Genomic DNA, 18,846 nt, shown 5'->3' with positions numbered 1-18,846 from the left:
CCCTCTTTCTCTCCCTCGCACGATTTCTCCCCCTCTTGCTCACCACCTCTCCCTCTTGCTCACTGACTCTCCCTCCCGCTTCCTCCTATGCTCTCTCCCTCTCCTTCTCCCCTAAGCTCCGCCCTCCTGTCTACTGGAAGTTGGCAACATGATTTACGAGAACGGAGAACTTAATTTATATATTTTTTTCCTCTTGCATCCTCTCATTTATTTATTAGATTTTTCTCCCAGCCGCCTCTTCCTGTCTCTGGCGTGGAGGGGAGGCGGAGGATGGAGGGAGAGAGAGGATAGGATTAGATGGAGAGTGGTCTCGGGGCAGACCAGTAGACTGGCAGGCCTGCAGACATGGAACAGATCTGTCCCACACTTAATGGCATTAGTGCCGTCCCTGAAAGGGGGAGGGGAAGCCAGCAGGGAGACAGGCTAACATATTAAAACTGCTTCTACACCAGACGCTTGTCTACTCAAACTCCAACTTCAGCTCCAACTACTTTGTGTATGTGTGTGTGTGTGTGTGTGTGTGTGTGTGTGTGTGTGTGTGTGTGTGTGTGTGTGTGTGTGTGTGTGTACACACAGTACATGTGTGTTTGCACTGAGTGTGCATGAGTTGTTCTGTCAAATCTAAGCTCCTCGATGAGACACTGTTCTCTCAACATTTACAGAGTGTCACGATCAGAATTATTTTTTATAGATATACTCACACTGCACACACGCACAGAGAAAAAGGAGCCCCGTTATCTTGCACACATGTGGACTCAAGCAGAAAAAGTTTCTCTCCCCTTGTGTCAGGTGCAAATGAACTTCAGCTCCAAAGCTAACATGGCCCTCGGTGCAATGTGACATCTCTGTTGACTCTGTCCATGTGGATAAAACTACAATCCCTTCTTTCTCTGTACTCCCTTCTTAACTCATTTACACTAACCCCCTTCCCTGGAGGATGTTACACATCTTACAGATCTGTGTGACTTTGGTGTGATCAGTGCTGGATTGCTGACTGTCAGCACACCTTCCAAAACTAAATCCAAGCCCCACGGCGCCCTCAGAGGCTCAAATTACCCGATCTAACCTGCCTGGACAGCACACACTCACACTACACACTCCTACTGTTCCAGGAGCATGAGGAAATTGCATACAAGAGTTGTACAAGAAACGGGATGGGGGGGGTTAAAAAGGAGAGAAAAGACAGTGAAAGGTGAAAGATAGGAGTCAGCAACAAAAGCCTGGGGACAAAAAAAAAAAAACAGCCATGGAAGACAAAGAGGAGAGCATTCTCTTTAAATATGCACATTTTGAGTGTATGAGACCGTGGAGTGGCTGCAGGAGAGGAAGTGGCCTGAGAATGTGAGAGGACACTGACAGACAGGTGGAGCCAACATGCTGTGTCTTTTGATTAATGGAGCACGGAGTTAGTAAATATACATGGACCCCGCCCTCCTGCTCTTTCAGCTGCCTCAGCACAGCCCGGCGTGGATGGATGGGGGGGATTTTTCCTTGCCTTTAAAGAAAGGTTAAGTCAAGACAATAATGTTGTAGATCATGAAAATATTAGCAATACTTTCCTGTCTGTCTCGAGAGTTTGATTTATCCATCTTTCCATGTGCAGGTGGAAGTGGAGGAAGAGGAGGAGGCGGCGAAGCGGGGATCAGCAGACGCTAACAGCCTGGGGAGTGTTTTCTCTTTATCTCTGTGTCACAAAGGCCACCCCGGGTACAGCAGGTGTGTCTGGAAACAGCTTTAGAGAGAGCTATTGATCCTACTGAGTACTCCAACTGTATATAGCCACGCACTGCCCACATCCACGCACCCTGAGGAAAACTATACAGGAAGAGGCCACGCTAAAGGTCACCCTCTGATGAAGATAGCTATCTGCTGCCAGCTCTGCATACCTATTTAGTGACTTAACTGGCTGGAAACCCTATTACTGAGTCGATCCACAATCTCACGTTTATTTCAAAGCAGCAGTTATGTGGAGTCATTGATAACATCAGCATGCAAGAGGAAGGAGGAAGAACAGAAAGCATGACTTGACTATATAAGTGCATGAATAATTGTTAACAGAAGACAAAAGCTCAATTAGGAGCATGTTAATTAAGTAGGTTACCTGCAGTGCACAGTAATTGTCAGAATCAATTATAGCTCGTTGCAACTATGAATGTAATTTGATGCTTTATCGATGTGTTTCTGTCAGCTCATCAGCTAAGCACTCCTCATCGTTAACATTTTTAAGCTGCTCCTGTAACAATTATTTTCTGAGAAACTGATTTTTTTATTTTTATTTTTTTTTTCGGCTAAAGGCTTAACGTTAGGCAGAAGTAACTCCAAGTAAAACCAAATGAATAATTTCAAGTTTTGCTCCCAAATACTCATTATTACAAGAAAACATTTCCTTTGTAAGAGCAAGTAAATATAAAAGCTTTTTTTGTTCACATCAGTTCAAATCAAGGTCACAATGAAGCAACAGCATTCTAATTTGTGTTGAAGATACAAACTTTTTCCTGAATAAAACATGTTGCATCTTATTCACTGAGATCCCACATACTCTGCATTTTCTGCACACTGCCACAGAAATTGGTATCAAATTGTTTGCTGCAAAATAAATAACTTATATTGTTCCGTTCGGCTGAGAGTACAGGATCCCTCCATATAATATTCACTGAAGACTTTATTGTAAAAAATTCTAAGTAATTGTATAAAACTTTGTGGTTCTCAGCTGTATCTTTACACGTTGGCCACTGAATGGGTTTGTTGGGCGTGTGTTCTTATGTGCAGCTGTATGTGTTTAGCCTGCAGTTAATTCTGGATGGGAGTGAATGTCCATTAAATGTAATCTTGTTTTTCAGTCCAGCGCTCAAACCACAACTTCAGAGAATTGGCCACCGATGAAGACATCATCCATCATCCTACAGACGCTCTGCCAGAACACTTAGAGGTAAATATGGCCGCTTTTCAAGTTGTACCTGTCTTTGGAAGACCATACAATCATAAACACAAAGAGCTGGAATACACAGACTTTGTTATTCTTTTCCGTTTCTTCAAATCCGAGGTGTAAAAATATCTTTCTTGAACCTACCCTCAGCAACAATTCACTCTGTCAGCAGCAGCTTCTCCACCTTTAATCCAGCAGCGCCATTTTCCATCCTGCATCTGTACGTCTGCCTATGTAGTGTATGTCTGTTTGCATGTATGCAAGCATCCCCACTCTATTTCACCTCCTCAAAATGAATGAAGAAATCCAAAATGATCCACTCAGAAATTTGAGTTCTTGCTTTAATGAAATAGTGCTTTTAGAGTTGATCTGAGGAGCCTGCTAGAACACTTATCGCAGCATCAACAGTGCAGCAGAAAAAAAAAAAAAGCTGCCCTAATCGGATTGCTGGAGCTCTAAAAGGTTTTCTGCACATGGGCTCCTCTGCAGGCCGACAGGCTCAAGGGCCAGGCTGGGCACCGAGGCCTGACTGCCAGCCCGACTCCCCGGCTCGACTGGCTGATAAAGTCCAGAGACTCACTGGTGTCTTTGTTAGCCACAACGAGCCCACGAGTAAGATGATCCTAATTAGAGGCTTTGAATATGTGATTCAATCAGTGAACACAGACGGATGCAGAAGCTCACAGATACACAACACCCACACCTTTTAATACAAAAAAAAAAAAAAAAAGCTACGAAGCTATTATGTGTTACCGCGCAATGCAGACACACAGTTTTAGATTTGCTTTTGTTCTTTCGGGGGGTTTTTTTTTCTCACTGTACACCTACACATCAGTCCACGGACTCACGCTGAGGAATTCATTTATCAGTGGTTCACTGTGCCCTGCAGCAAGAGAGAGCTGCAGCAGACATTGATCAAACTGACTTCTAACATGAAGAAGTTCAAAATCGCACTTTTCAAATCCCTTTACTGCCAGCAACCTTCCTCTACTGAAATGAAAGAAATCACACACAAACACACATTATTACACTGCGCTGCATGTACTGTAGGCTATTATTGCGAGGGCGCACGCTGATGCACACATCCCCGTTCACACACACTCCGACAAAATGCAACATAACGCTTACATTTTTAGCACACACTCACATACCAAAATGGCAACAATACCTTTCAAACTGTTCAACTCCTCAATGGCCCACAAGATATTTTGGTGATGAAAAAGATATTTCAAAAGTGACAGGGGGAAAGTATTCACTGACTGGTTGTTTTGTTATCCAAGCAGCATTTCTCATTGTGTCTTAAAAATGTCTCATTTAGGTGATTAATATTCTCTTTCCCCTTTCAATGTCCCCACAAATTACTTCATTTGATCCCTTGAATCCATAAATCGTTCAAAATCATACTTAACACCTGCCCCTGTTCCTTACACTTTCATAAGCTTTTTAGCTGCTTAACACAGTGTTGTATTATCGCTTACATTACTTCAACTTACTTTACAGGATAACAGAGGAACTGTAGATAAAGACAATGAATGCAGATCAGCGAAGGCTAAGTAGGGAGACCAAATATCTCTCCCCATGGTTCAGAAAAGCTCCCTAAACTTCTTAAAGAATAATTGAAACCTGTGGTCCTCCTCCATATTGCACAAAAGTCGGTTTGGCTACCACAAAAGTCAAGGAAATGTAACATCTTTTTTTGCGCAGCAGCTCCAGAGTTATTAGCCTTTGTTCCAACTGTTTTGCATATTCAGCCTCCCTTGCAGCCCACATAGATGTTAATGCACTCCCACACAAACAGAACGGTGTGAACAGGGCAAACATATTTTCCATCTCTCTCCCTCTCTTTTCTCACTGGCTCTCTCACACTGTCTCAACTGTCTTTCACTGCTGTCTTTCTCTAGATCCCACTCATATCACACACACACACACACACACACACACACACACGTCCGTCCACACACACACACACACACACACACACACACACACACACACACACACACACACACACACACACACACACACACACACACACACACACACACACACACACACACACACACACACACACACACACACACACACACACACACACACACACACACACACACACAAGAAAATACTTTTTTTTTGTGCGAGTCTCTGGCTACCGGCTTTCAGTGTGCTGGATCAGCTGAAATAAGATCCATCCCTCAGATCCCGCTGTACCTCTAACACACACTGATGTAGCCTGATCTCCTGTCAGTGAGACGGCCTGCAGGGAGCAAGTCTTGGGCTTATAGCCCGGTCTCCAGAGATTCTCTCAGCCAGATGCTCAAAGAGCTGGAGAGCCAAGAAACAATAGCCACTGCAGACACACAGTAGGACAGGGATATTACAAGGCCAAGGATGCTGGACTGTGAGCCCTGCTGCTTGAGGCTACTTTTTTTTATGACATCACCACACAGCGCTCAACTGGCAAGTCACCAGTGTTTTGACATGAGATGAGTACAATATAGTGACACGCCTCAGGACTCGAGCAAATGCACACCAAAACACTTCTGAGGATTTCTAGAAAGACGCAGGCACACACACACACACACACACACACACACACACACACACACACACACACACACACACACACACACACACACACACACACACACACACACACACACACACACACACACACACACACACACACACACACACACACACACACACACACACACACACACACACACACACACACACAGGAATTCTGTCACAATAGTGGTCATACAAACATACTGTGTCAAAGCAGACGTACAATACTCGATGGTCTTGCAAGGTGTAGAAAAATTGTTACAGGAGTTATACAGTTTACATTGTCTAATAGTCAGACCTGTGGCTTTTCCAAAAAAAAAGTTTTATCTTGGTCCCCCTTTGGCAGATGAAAATATTTTTCAAGCCCCTCCACCCCTCACCTTACTCTCGTCTCACCACACTAAACAGTCTGTTACACCCTTTGCTAACAAATACCTCTATTTTAGAATTCATCTCAAACCTTGTCTGCAAAAAGTACAGAATAATAACTTCAGTGTGATAAGGAACTGCAGGACAAACTAACAAGTCAGAAGCAATTCAAAGTGATATCGTAACGTGAAAGTTCAACCTTTCTGTCGCCTGTTGTAGATTATTTTATTTTTTTTAAAGCCTTACGATTACCTTGAAGTCCTCTCACTAAATGTGCCGTGCTTTGCTGGCAGTGAAAAAATGGCGTGCATTGTTTTTGTTAAGCTGTCAAAACTCACACCCTAATTTTGGAATCACAGAGTTAAAGGGATACTTCACCCATTTACATGAAGCTGTGTATCATTAGAAACATGGTAGTAGTGTTGAATGGTCGTGAATCCAACCCTCAGATGAGAAAAATATGTTTTTCTTTGCCTGGAAGTTTTCTTCATGTGATGCAATATGACGCTTTTTGCATCACATGAAGAAAACTTTCAAGCAAAGAAAAACATTTTTCTCGTCTGAGGGCAAAATGAGGGCTGGACTCACAACCATTCAACACTACTACCAAGCTGCACATTGGTGCAGTAGTTAGAACTCGCCTTACAGCAAGAAGGTTCCTGGGTCCCAGATGGATGGCAGGCCGGGGGGGGGGGTTGCATGTTCTCCCTGTGCATGTGTGGGTTTTCTCCAGGTACCTCCCACAGTCCAAAGACAAGCGTGTGAGCTTTTACATTGCCTGTACACAAGTATATGCTTCAATGGTTGTTTATCTATATGTCAGCCCTGTGAGTGACTGGCAACCTGTTCAAATTCTAACTGACATCTTGCCCAATGACAGCTATGATTGGCAGCGGCCCCCCAGTGACCTCTTAGACTAGTTTAAGTTTTGTTGGTAGAGATCTGGAGCCCTGGATCTCAATTGTAGCAAATGTTGGCTCTAATTCATTATGGAAAGAAATATTGAGACATTACTTTTTAACTCTGTTCATCAACACATCTGCATAAACTCAGAGTGCATAAATGAAACCATGATCAATGATAATTCCTCAAAGTTCCTTCTCCATGTTTTTTGATTTACACTAAATAGACAGATGTGCCTTCAAGATATTTTTTTCCTCAAAGCAGGGAGGTGCTTTTCTCTCTGCTACAAGCTCTCCTCCTTTTTTCTCTTTCTTTATTACTATCTTACCTGAGAAAGTGTAAATATGGAATTATTGAGAAAATTGATTGTTGCTCTCTTCTGGCCAGCGTGGCCATCCTCCCCATTAATCTCTGAAGGCTGCAGAAGAAACAAAAAATCCATCTGGGGCCCTTGCTGCAGACAATTGCCTGAAAGACCCGCTCTATCCAAACTGAATTAGAATCAATGTGGAACATACACAAGCAAGAGCATCATTAGATCAAGTAAGAGACTGAAGTAAAGCAAGGGACAGCAGCCAGAGGAGAAAAGCAGCTGATCGCTCTGATCCTTCTCAGGCCGTGTTATCAAGCCTTCAAATGAGATCAGCATGAATGAAATTGTGTTCTTTTTTTCCCTTCTTCGAGTGTTCATCTCTGCGCCTGTCGGTATTTTTTTCTTCACTTGAACACACAAGCATTTGCACATGGAAAAAAAAGAAAACAGTTTTTTATCTTCAAAGTGACTGTCGAGCCATGTCCCGGGCTTTTAAGTTTGGATGTAAGCACCACTTTCTGTGCATACACTGTGAGAAGGATGTGCAGAGAAGGAAGAGGGAGGAGATTGAGGAGGCAGTTGGAAGGGAGAAGCAAGAAAGAGAGGAGTAACAAGAAGCGAGGGTGAGTCGTGTGCAAAGACACAGCTGGTGTGGACGAGCTGCCCAAGTGAGAGCAAGACAGGTGACAGAGACGGAGAGAAAGATGAAAGATGTTGTGAGGGAACAAAGGAGGAAGAAGAAGAGGCGTATTGTAGTGTAGCTGAAAGCAGGTCAGCGACAAACAGATATACAAGGTGATTGATATGCCTGTCACAGTGGCAAAAGGAGAGATATGAGTTAGGGAAATATGGTACAGCAAGTAGAGAGGAGTCAGCAGGAGATTAGTGAGTGTTAGATAGGGAGATTTAGCCGACGGCAGATAAAGAGATACTTTAGAGAGAGGAAAGCTAAAAAGCAAAGGAGGATTGGGTGGGCGGGCGATTTAAGTAATTTTGAAACTGATACAGATTGTAGGCAGGAGAGGCAGGATGTGTGTGTGTGTGTGTGTGTGTGTGTGTGTCTGGGGGGGGGATTTGGTGTGGGAAAAAAGAGAGATAGAGAGAAAGTAAGATATGAAAGAAGTGCGATAGAGATAGATAGGCCGGCCTGGAGTGAGACAGAGTTATCGGCCGTGATCGATCAGGCCGGCTGATGCCAAATGGGGGGTGTAATGATGGGTAATGATATGAGCCTGGAGAGGGAGCGCAGTGTGTGTCTATGTTTGTGCGTGCAGCCCGCATCCGAGACCGCACACTGGCTCACACTTTCATTAATAGAGCCAATTCATCGCACCTCACAGAGAGCCCCAATAATAATCTAAATATATTGAACACACGTGGCACAAGCTGAATCGCTCTACATCTGAGGCTTTCTCTCACTCAGTCCTTCTAATCCAGACTCTATCCTCACTCCTTCTCCCACTCTCTTACTCCCTCCCCACTCCGTCTTGGCCATCATCTGTCCATTTTTCTCCCTTCCGCTACTTCTCTTCCATTTCTTTCTCACCCACCCACCGCCAATCTCTTTGAATCTGTTCATCTGTTTTTCAAATTAACTTGTCCAACATGCACTGATGCCGGGCGGTTCAGCTTTCAAATTGATAAAAACACATAGTATGCCAAGCCACACAAACACACAATGACGTGTTTATCTGCACACCCTCGGCAGACCTACTGACTCTTTAACAGTTTCCACAGCAACATGAAGTGGCGAAGAATAATGTATTCTGTTATGGCTGGGGATGATTACCGTTCTCCTGCTCTGTTTCAACATCACTATTATGACTCTTTGTGTTACAATAATGTTTTGAGGACCAGTGATTGTAACCTACCACGACGTTTGCTTCATAAGGGAAACGGGCAACTGATTAGCTTAAATGTTAGAAGGACGAGAGACACGCTGTACAGACTGGCTGAATGTTTATAAAAATGCATATTCATTGGCACAATTCAATGGATTGGAATTGTCTGTGGCCATTACTATGGAAACCAAAAGATTTCCAATCAAAAATTTAGGCCAATATCACATCTTTCAGAACAGACAATTTTCCAGCACCAACATTGGACCATACTGACAGTAACTCACAAGCAGGCTGGATCACTGATGAGCAGAATAATAAATAGCTTTCACTGGCAAACCAGCTGCTTCACATTATTTCAAACCACTGAATATTTGCATATATTCTTGGTTCTGATTCAACTCTATCTAACTGAAACTTTATGTAACCGATTGAATTCATTTGTTTTAATGGCAGAATTAATTCAATGAAGTTGGATTCTCTTATATCTGTAATAAGATTTTAATCATGCATCGACTTGATGTTATAACTATTCTCCGCAGTGACTCATAAACAGTAGCAGCCCTCGCGATTAAATTAGAAAAACATGCTTCAGATAAGGAGTTCAAGCCAAAGCCAATTACACTGAGACAATGAAACGACAGCCGAGTCAAGGGCAGAATATGAATGCAACACTACATGCTGCTTAACGCTATGACAAAAGATCAGTGAAGAAGGAGTTTTAGTATTCTTATTAGCAATCTATCGTTGAGTTATTAATTTGAAAACATTTCTTTTTTTTTTAAACTGATGATTTAGCATGATAAAACAGATACTAGACTTAAATGGTCTGTGGGGGTCAGACACATTTAGCCAAAGCTAAATCAGTCATGCAGACCTCTCCTCTTTGTTCTATGTGTAATCCAATTACAATGACAGCTAAAGGGACAATTTCTAGTGCAGCAGAGGTGAAATCCGGTTTGCCCACAAAACATCAAGCCAGATGTAGCACTTCTATTTTTACGTAATCCTCTCACACTTGTGTGTAAAGGCGGACTGTGTTGTGCTAATGAGAGAAGCAAGCGTATCAGCATGCTTCAAGATGTGTTAAGCAGATATATTCACCTGGACACAATATGCTTGGAAAATATATAATTCTACCTTTCTTCCTTTTAACATTTGTACACATGAGCTGGTTGAATGGACAAACAGAATCAGAAGCTTTGGAGACAGAACATTAAAGGCAGATGTTGATAGAAAAAGAACAAAGAAAATCAGTCATCGAGCTGTTACAAGAATGTAAAGAAATTGACCAATGTCTGCCACGAGGTACCAGTTTCATGAACCAATCACGCCTCTGTGTCTCCCTGCTCGTGTTCTACACTATGTTTGAGCGAGTCTAGACTCAAAGCATGAGCTAAGGTCCACTTCTGGACCAATAGAGCTTGTGCATGTACTGTAAGTGAGGGCGCGGCTTTTGAGGGAGCACAGAGGGGAGAGAGGCGTTTGCAGACAATACTGAGGGAATGCTACTTTTAAAAATCATGCTAGTTTTCGAAAATTACCACCCTGCCTATAAGTGCTAACATCATGTAATACATTATTCCATTTGAAAGCATCAAGGAGAGTACTATGCGAGACAATGTGTATTAAAGGTTGCAGTGGCTGATTCATCATGTTAATTATATATATCAGTTTAACATTGCATGAGGGCTGTGCCATGTCTATGATGCCTCATTTTAAACATAGTGAAGAGCCAAGGCTTCAGTCAGTCATGTAAATATCAGAGACAAATGTCAGAAAGAGACAGAGTTAAATCATTTACTGTGATATAACTTTACAGTGACTGCTACAGTCAGTTTACAAACTAAGATGATCGTGAATGCACTTCTTATCAAATTTAAGTACACTGTATAATTTATACTTTACTTTATTAATCACAGTCTAATGAACATGAACACACACATAGGCCGAGATACACACACGTGCAAAAACAGGATCCTAGTGACATGCATTAAATGGAGAGGTCTCAGAGTGAGGGGGCTGCTCACAGCGAGCGCTTCAGAGCAGTTTTGGGGTCTGGTGCCTTGCTCAAGGGCACCTCGCAGAGTTCAGGAAGTGGACTGGCAGCTACCTCTCCAGCTATCAAACCAATTTCCAGACACGATCCGACTCACACCTGCAACCCTCCGATTCCCAATCCAAGTTCCTACAGACTGAGCTACTGTCGCTATGCTGATAATGGAAGGAGAAAATGTTCGTCTTCTGGTTTTCGTTTTTTATCACCCACTAGCTAAGTTTTGTTCTGTTTATTTTTTTATTTAAATGCATAAACAGAGATAAATGCAGGAAATCTGTAAAGTCTAGAGCTCTCCACAATAGGTAATACTCCCTGTAAATAGCAAATGGACATGAGCTCGTAGAGCACTTTTCTAATCTTCTGACGACTCAAAGTGCTTTCAAACCACTTCTCACCTCAACATTCACGCACTGATGGCAGAGGTTGGAGTAAAGTCACCATCGGAAGTAACTAATCGCATTCATGCACAGTCATACTCCACTGATAAAGCAGCGGGAGAAATTCAGGGTGAAGTGTCTTGCCCAAGGATACATTGAACATGTGCCTGAAGGAGCTGGGGATCAACTCCCCAACCTTCCATTTGAGAGATGACCGACTCTACCAACTGAGCCACAGCCGCCAACTGCGTGAACTACCTTGGTAAAAAAAAGTTATTACTTGAATCATTTATTCCAACCTTGTTTATCAAACCTTGCCATAATGCGTCATTTCTTTTTTGACATACCCATTATTCATACCAACTGGAGAACTTCCCATTTCATTCACATGGAGCTACTTCATTCGACACAGGCTTTTTAAAGTTGAAAATGCCAGAAGAGTTCCTGAAAGAAAAGCCTGAGACAGGGAAGCAGGAAATGGACACCGAGTGTCGGGCCCATCATCCTTTCTTCAGCAACTCATCGTCACAACTTCACAAGCTGAGCCGAAAAAAAAAAAAAAAACACACTCATGTGGACAAACTGGCAAGTGAGCATGAGGAAAATAAATGAGAGGGAAAGGCTGGTTAATGAGAAATGCTATTTTTACTGCTCTGATGTCCCCCATCCACATAAGCACACAGCTTAGACAAAAACAAATTAGAGATGTCGACTGCATCCCAAAGACATTAAAAACATATTAGCACAACAACCATTTGAGACTTTGTCCACACACATGCTCATGTGTTGTGTGTGTGTGTGTGTGTGTGTGTGATTGCTTTTCAATTTCAGAAAAGTATTCTCGATGCATTTTACAGCTTGTCCACACTTGCTGGCATTATGCATATGACTGTGAGCAGTTGTTCCTTATGGCTAATAGTCGACAAAATATCAACATAATGACACCATAGTTTCTGCACGGTGGGATGACTCAGAGGCAAAGAAGCATGATTTATTTCCTCACTGAGGACTGAATAGAATACAGATCAACTACACTGACATGATGAGGAACAGAAGGATCTAAAGGCACTTTGTCTAACTTTTGAAATCTAAACTTGTCATCACTTCTCGTTACTGCTAAAATGGTCGTGTTTTATCTCCACGTGAAACCAGAATTCAATGCAGACATGTCAGTGAAAATGCATCCCTGACAAAGAGATTGTAAAAATCGGCCAACAAACAGATCAACAAATATTGACTATGAACATACTGAAACAGTTGCCCAGTTACATCATTCTAACATGATTTGCACTGCCAAAGCATGAACTACAGACCATCATAACCTTTGCCATATATGGCTTGTTGCTGTGGATGTGTCAACACTCATAAGCTGAAGCAAACTTTGCTTTTTGAGCAAGCGATAAGTAAATAAGCAGAAAAACCACTCTCTCTTGGAATTCACCTGACTTCGTGCCAAGCAGCACTCCATCAACTTCTTTCTGGGTTTGCTGTATTGTACGACCCTCACTTCAAAAAACACACACAAATAAATTCTCCTGGAAAAAAAAACAACATTTCCTTGCCAAACTCCCTGTCAGTTTTTGATGAAAACAACAGCACACAAGTCTGCACTCTGTTGGTTAAAGCAACCTTGTTTTAAAAAAACTTTTAACCTGTATTCGTGCTCACATTGCACTGCCTGCACACTTCAAGTTGAGCTGATTCATTCACTTCCCATACAAAACATTTAGCAGCAGGCGTCGTGACAGGCGAACAGAGAGAAAGAAAGTTCTTGGCGTCGGTTTAGCTCTATTGCCTGCGTGAAAAGCCCAAAAAAGTATTTTTCACCCACCGGCGTGTTTGACAACATGATCATGTATAGCTGACAAACTGAACTGTGTTCAAAATATCACCCGGAGGACACACTGCTGGGACTTGGTCTGGATGAAAGTTACTGTTACCTGAGGCTAACCTATGCCCAGTTGGACATCCTCTAGGTGAGGCAAAGAATTCTACCAGTGCTCACTTTCAGTTGAAGATTACTTGCACATCTTCTATAAGAATAAGTTTGCTGTAGGTACAGGCTCACTTTAAAAGGAACCAAGAAAAATAAAGATATTTTGCTGTATTATATCGCAATAGACAGCTGACATGTCGTGATGCATGCTAACAATTATTCAGGCTTTTTTCAGGTTTTCTGCTGAGATCTGTAAACAACAAGAACAATTCCTGTTTTAGTTTAAACTCTTAATGCTGATAGGCCCTGTGACATAGAATCATGCAAGGTCTTACCTTAAGTCTCGTAAAAATATAAGCTTTGATCTGACACACTGTATGTATTCTTAAAACTAATTCCATGAGCTTATGGCATTAAAAGAAAGACTCACTGTTGATGGGAAACTTTCTAAATGATCTCCAATCAAAATGTAGCTTTATAAAAGTGTTGAGTATCCATTTTTAAAACAACGGGTAAAAAAGCAACAACAACAGTGCACAGTCCTTTAGATGCATTCTGAACAAATGTCATCTGTTTAATAAATCTCTCAAACTGAGGAAGACCATATGTCGTCTGTGTGACTTTCATAGTGATGCACATGAGCACTTTCCTGATGCAGTGCCTTAATCTGCAGGAACACATTGTTAAGAAGTTCTTTTTAAATCCATATGACCATTAAAAATTGATGTGCATGGTAACATAATCTGCAATCTCTACAGAGAAAGATTTGTTTGGGGGGTTTTTTGGCCTGAAAATAGACTTTGTTAAAGTTATGGAAACATCACAGTACCAGTTAGAAGGGACAACATGGACTGTTGGCAAGCAGCAGGAGAAGAGCACTGGAAGGAATCTGAACCAAATACCAAAGCTGTGAGTGAGAGAGAGAGAGAGAGAGAGAGAGAGAGAGAGAGAGAGAGAGAGAGAGAGAGAGAGAGAGAGAGAGAGAGAGAATCCAATTTTATTTATTTATAAAGACCAGATGGATTTATAGAAAATTCAAATAAAATTTGAATTATATATTTTATTGACTATGAAACAAAATAATGTAATGTAAACCCTATAATATTATCAATACAAATGCAGTCTACATTAAAATAACCAGTTATTGTCCCCGAGCCGGTCAGCAAAGTTTTTAGATTCTGTTAAGAACAAATCCCACATCAGAAACCATTGATGAATCCCAGAATCTTCTTTAAAAGTTCCTAAGTAGAATTTAAAAACAAATTTGTTCTTAAGAGGTGAATGGGGATCAATAGTGTACAACCAAAAATGCTAATTAATTTCATCAGTTTTTGCATGAAAATCGTTTTGGTGCTGCCATGAAGCACATTACATGAAACTTAGAGGGTACAAAGGAGGACAGTTTGAGGGTAATCATTACATTAAGAGAATGGTGATGAGTGACACTGAGGACTCGCACTGTATCTGGAGGACAATCAGAAGAGACAGGAGAGATGAGGAGAGATTGGTTAAAAAACTAAATAAATAAAAAAGAAATGGGTGCAATAACTGACCACTCACTCTAGACCAGAGTCAATATATCTAAGTGGATTTTCACCGCGCTGCGATAGAAGAAAGGCTCGGGAACTCTGACAATTTACACACATACAAACGGAGCCAAACGCACACAGCAAAACAAACAAACTCAGAATTGGTTTAATTCCACAAGCTGGGTTTGAATGTGAGAATAGAAAGTGACATTATACACACACACTGCTACGCTTTCGTGCCTGCCTGCAGATTCATTGAGTAGGTGGGGGCAGCAAGGTTGCAGGCTGCAATATTAAACCATCAATCACCCCCCAAATTAGGCATTTTACATCACACAGGCACTCACGGCTCTCTCTCCTTCTCCCACAGGTGGGGTCCAAGCCACGGGAAAAGAGATTACATCACAAAAGCAATGATGCTGCAGCTCGAGCTGTGAATACATTACAGCATCATATATAGGCAGGGTATGGGCTGAAGGTAGCAAGGAAATAATAAACCTAATGAATTAGATCAAATCAACGGTTATTTCCTTAGTCTGAGGTGCCAGAAGGATGTATTTATGCGGAAACTTTCAGCACAGTGTGTCTTTGTTGCGAGGTAGTAAAAGCTAATCATAGAAAATTGGAACAAGTTGTTTGAATTTGTTCACAGCGTCTCATATCAAGACTCATAAACAAATATATTTTCCGTCTTGTGCCCGTGTTGAACACAGCGAACGGCTCATTTCAATCCTCCATGGCGGAAGAGACGGCACCGTGTCCACTCTGCTGTTTCTCATGTTTTGATTATAAAAACATCTGGGGTATCAATGAGCCGGGAAGCCATTAACAAGCAACAGCAAAGAGAGCAACAGAAGACAGAGAGGCGCAGAAGCGCGGGGTTAAAGTCGAAGCGAAAGGAGAAGAAAGCGAAACGTGAGGTGGTGGTGGAGGGGGGGGGGGACAGAACGGAGTAGAGATAGAGGCTAAATGAAGCATGGAGTTGCATTTATCCCAATTAGCTACTGCAGGGGTCTTGGGTGAGAAGGGAGAGGGTGTCCACCCCCATTAACAGTGTTTACTGACATGCCTGCTGATTATAAGCTGGGGAAAGAAAGTGATGGCACAGCTCTCCTCTCTGTGCAAACATTAAAAAAAAAATTTGAACAACATAAACAGACACACACACACACACACACACACACACAAACGCAGAAGAGGTTCTATTTCATCCCTTTTCCTCGCAACACTCTACCGCTTCTCTATGACTCACTTGTTCTCAATCAATCTGTCCGTGTGAACGAGTTGAAGGTGGATTAAAAATGTCCCATTTCGAGTCCCCTCGATTATCCTCTTCCTCTTTTCCGTTGCCGTGTGCTGTGTGACAGTGTTAATGGAAGTAATTACACTCACTCCGTGTCTGTTCCACAGCACAGCAGCAGCAGCACAGGCCGGCTGTGGCACCATGATGGCCGCCGCCTGACCATGTCCACACACACTGTGGAGAATCACTGTGGAAGGCCTGCACGCTGTCACACACAGACACAAAATAAAGTGGAACAAAATGCTGTTTGTCTACCAAAGCCTTAGGTACGGGTCTTTCTTTTGCCGTATTTTTCGCTCTCTTTTCATTCTGCAAGCTCGAATATGTTATGTGGTTTCAGTGGGATTTGCTGGAATCCAGTCTTATGGGGTTGCTGAGATAAGCTGCCCGTGGGCGAACACACTGCTGCACTCCTGACCCTCCAATACAATACGATGTAACCTCTGTAGCTCAGGATTGCAGTTGCTACCAGGGAATAGCAAAGCAGACAATAAAGAGCATGGAGGAAAATGTGTGAGTTTCTCTTGAAGAGGGGGGGAAGGACAAAGGAATGGAAATGCAGAGCAGCATATCTCAACAAAACCAGAAAGGAAGAGAAACAGAATGTGTGTTTTGGCAGAAAGAGAGGCCGTGGGAGGTGAAAAAGGAAGGAAAATCATAAATACAAAGAAATTGTTGGGTAAATGAATCCATGAAAAAGACACAGTACATTCAAGGGTTTAAGGATTATTTTATCTCTGCAGAATTTAGAGGCAATAGTTTTGCATTTTACATCACAAATGACTCGAGGTAAATGCTGTACATAAACAGAATGCACCTGAAGGATTATTTGGAAGAACAGCAAGCACAATTCGACAGCCGCGCACTAAGCCTCTATGGCTGGACTCGCTATAAGAGAAACCAGTGTCGTCTTTGCAAAAAACAAGCACACTAAATATGAGGAGGACCAAGAGGAGCTGACCTCTTTTTTCTTCCTCTGCTTCTCTGTATCTGACCTCCGTCTGCTCCATGCTGGACTCTCTCTCTAGCCTTTCGGAAGAGAGACACCTAGTGGCGTCTCTCATCCACCTATGCACATGGTCAACACTCTGCTTCTCTGCACATCACTGAAACACCTTTTCTTCTCCGAAAGGACACTCAACGAAGCCACATTAATCAAACTCGTCCAATAACTACAGCAATTATTGGTGTGATTTGCACATCGCTCACAACAATCCTTAGACGCCTTCCCAAACAATGAGGTTGGTTTGTTTTTCAGGGAATTGTTGGAGGGAGAGCTCCCTGTGAGGTTAGGCTAAATGGACTGCTGGTTATGGATGAGATGTCAGCTTTTTTCGGCTGATCAGCTCGGCGTGTGTATAAAAAAATTTAAAAAAAGGAATGAGACTCATAATACTGACCAAGGATGATTAAAAGCCACCCTTCAGGTAGGCGGTGTAATTAGAAATCAATTAAAATCAGAACGCAAAAACAGATTGCTTTTGGAGAGGGGGGAGCAAATGGCAGCGCTGGAAAGTTTAAATTTACTCCAATAATGCCTTCAAACAAAAACAAAATGTGGTGGTGGTTGAAGGGCTTTAAAAAACCTGCCAGCGTATGTGCAAGTACACACACACACACACACACACACACACACACACGTACCAACACACAGACACACCTAGATATCCGAGTGAAATCAAAAATACCTCCCATCACATGAACTGCAGGGAAGTGTGAGAATTAATCAATCACACCTCTCAAGCTGGTGGAGGGTCTCTTGAAGGCTAAATAACACGGTTAAAATTAATGTGACAAGTTGCATACAGGATGTCATTATTCTCCCCAAGAGGGGGTAGACATGACAATTATGATTGGACCATACCTTTAAAACACCTGTCCCACCTTATAGTCCTGACTCTAAATCAGCTGACGCCAACATCACACTCTCCCTTCCAGTCAAAAAACCAGTTGAATCATGAAGCTCTTGAAAAGCTGATCTGCCACGACTGCTCAACGGGACTCTCTGATAAAGCCAGACGAGGTGGTATTACACCAGCGAGCCCCAATCAGTGCAGCTGCAGCCGATCTATCATGGTGTTATCTGAGGAAGAGGTATATTACCTGGGGCCCAGACGGCCCTGGGCATGCGTGGATGTATGGTGCCGATAGCGGGGCTGGCTGTCATCCCTCTCGGCTGATTAATGAGGAGCCTGGCCCAGTGTTTAATGTGTTTAATATGGGCCGCTGACGAGGCCGTCACACTGACGGAACCCACCCGTCTCTCTGACTGATGAAGTCACCTACGGCTCCCCCTCTTTCTTTCACAGATACAGTAAAGTAGAAACACACACACCATGAAAACCACACCTTCTATGCCTTCAACTGTGTAATCTCCACCCTGTTTACCTACATGCAAGAAACACTCAAGATCAACGTTGTCTCAAGGATGAGCGTTTCATTTCATTTTCAGCTTTTTTTTTGTTTTGTTTTGTTTTTGTAATGTGTCAACATGTATTTTTTCTTTGATAGGCGACTGTACACACGAGGCAAGATCGCCCCCCACTACGCTGTCACCCTGCTTTTCTGGTGAATAGGAGGGAAAATTAGGGCCAAATACAGAGCTCTGTTCTCAGGGTATTCTGAGAGCTGGGGCTTGCTAATAGAAGACACTTACACCTTTTTTTGTGTGTGTGAAAAGATTCAAGATGTCTTGCTCTGTGTCATGAAACAGCTAATATTCTTG

General features: G+C 42.5%; 1 protein-coding gene and 1 long non-coding RNA gene across 2 annotated transcripts in view; one reads left to right on the top strand and one right to left on the bottom strand.

The window, feature by feature from the left end:
* adgrl1a (adhesion G protein-coupled receptor L1a) overlaps positions 1–18,846 on the bottom strand; it is a 147,059-nt gene that overhangs the window by 106,787 nt on the left and 21,426 nt on the right. The gene's annotated exons all lie outside the window — the stretch shown is intronic.
* LOC306837788 lies at positions 1,613–16,315 on the top strand. Its single transcript, XR_013780993.1, has 3 exons — positions 1,613–1,716; positions 2,841–2,929; positions 16,229–16,315. It is a non-coding gene; the product is annotated as an uncharacterized lncRNA (long non-coding RNA).

This window comes from Symphodus melops (genome assembly GCF_947650265.1).
Source record: "Symphodus melops genome assembly, chromosome: 17".
Taxonomy (NCBI): Eukaryota; Metazoa; Chordata; class Actinopteri; order Labriformes; family Labridae; genus Symphodus; species Symphodus melops.
The sequence above is the reverse complement of the archived record's forward strand: the minus strand, read 5'-3'. Positions and strand labels throughout refer to the sequence as shown.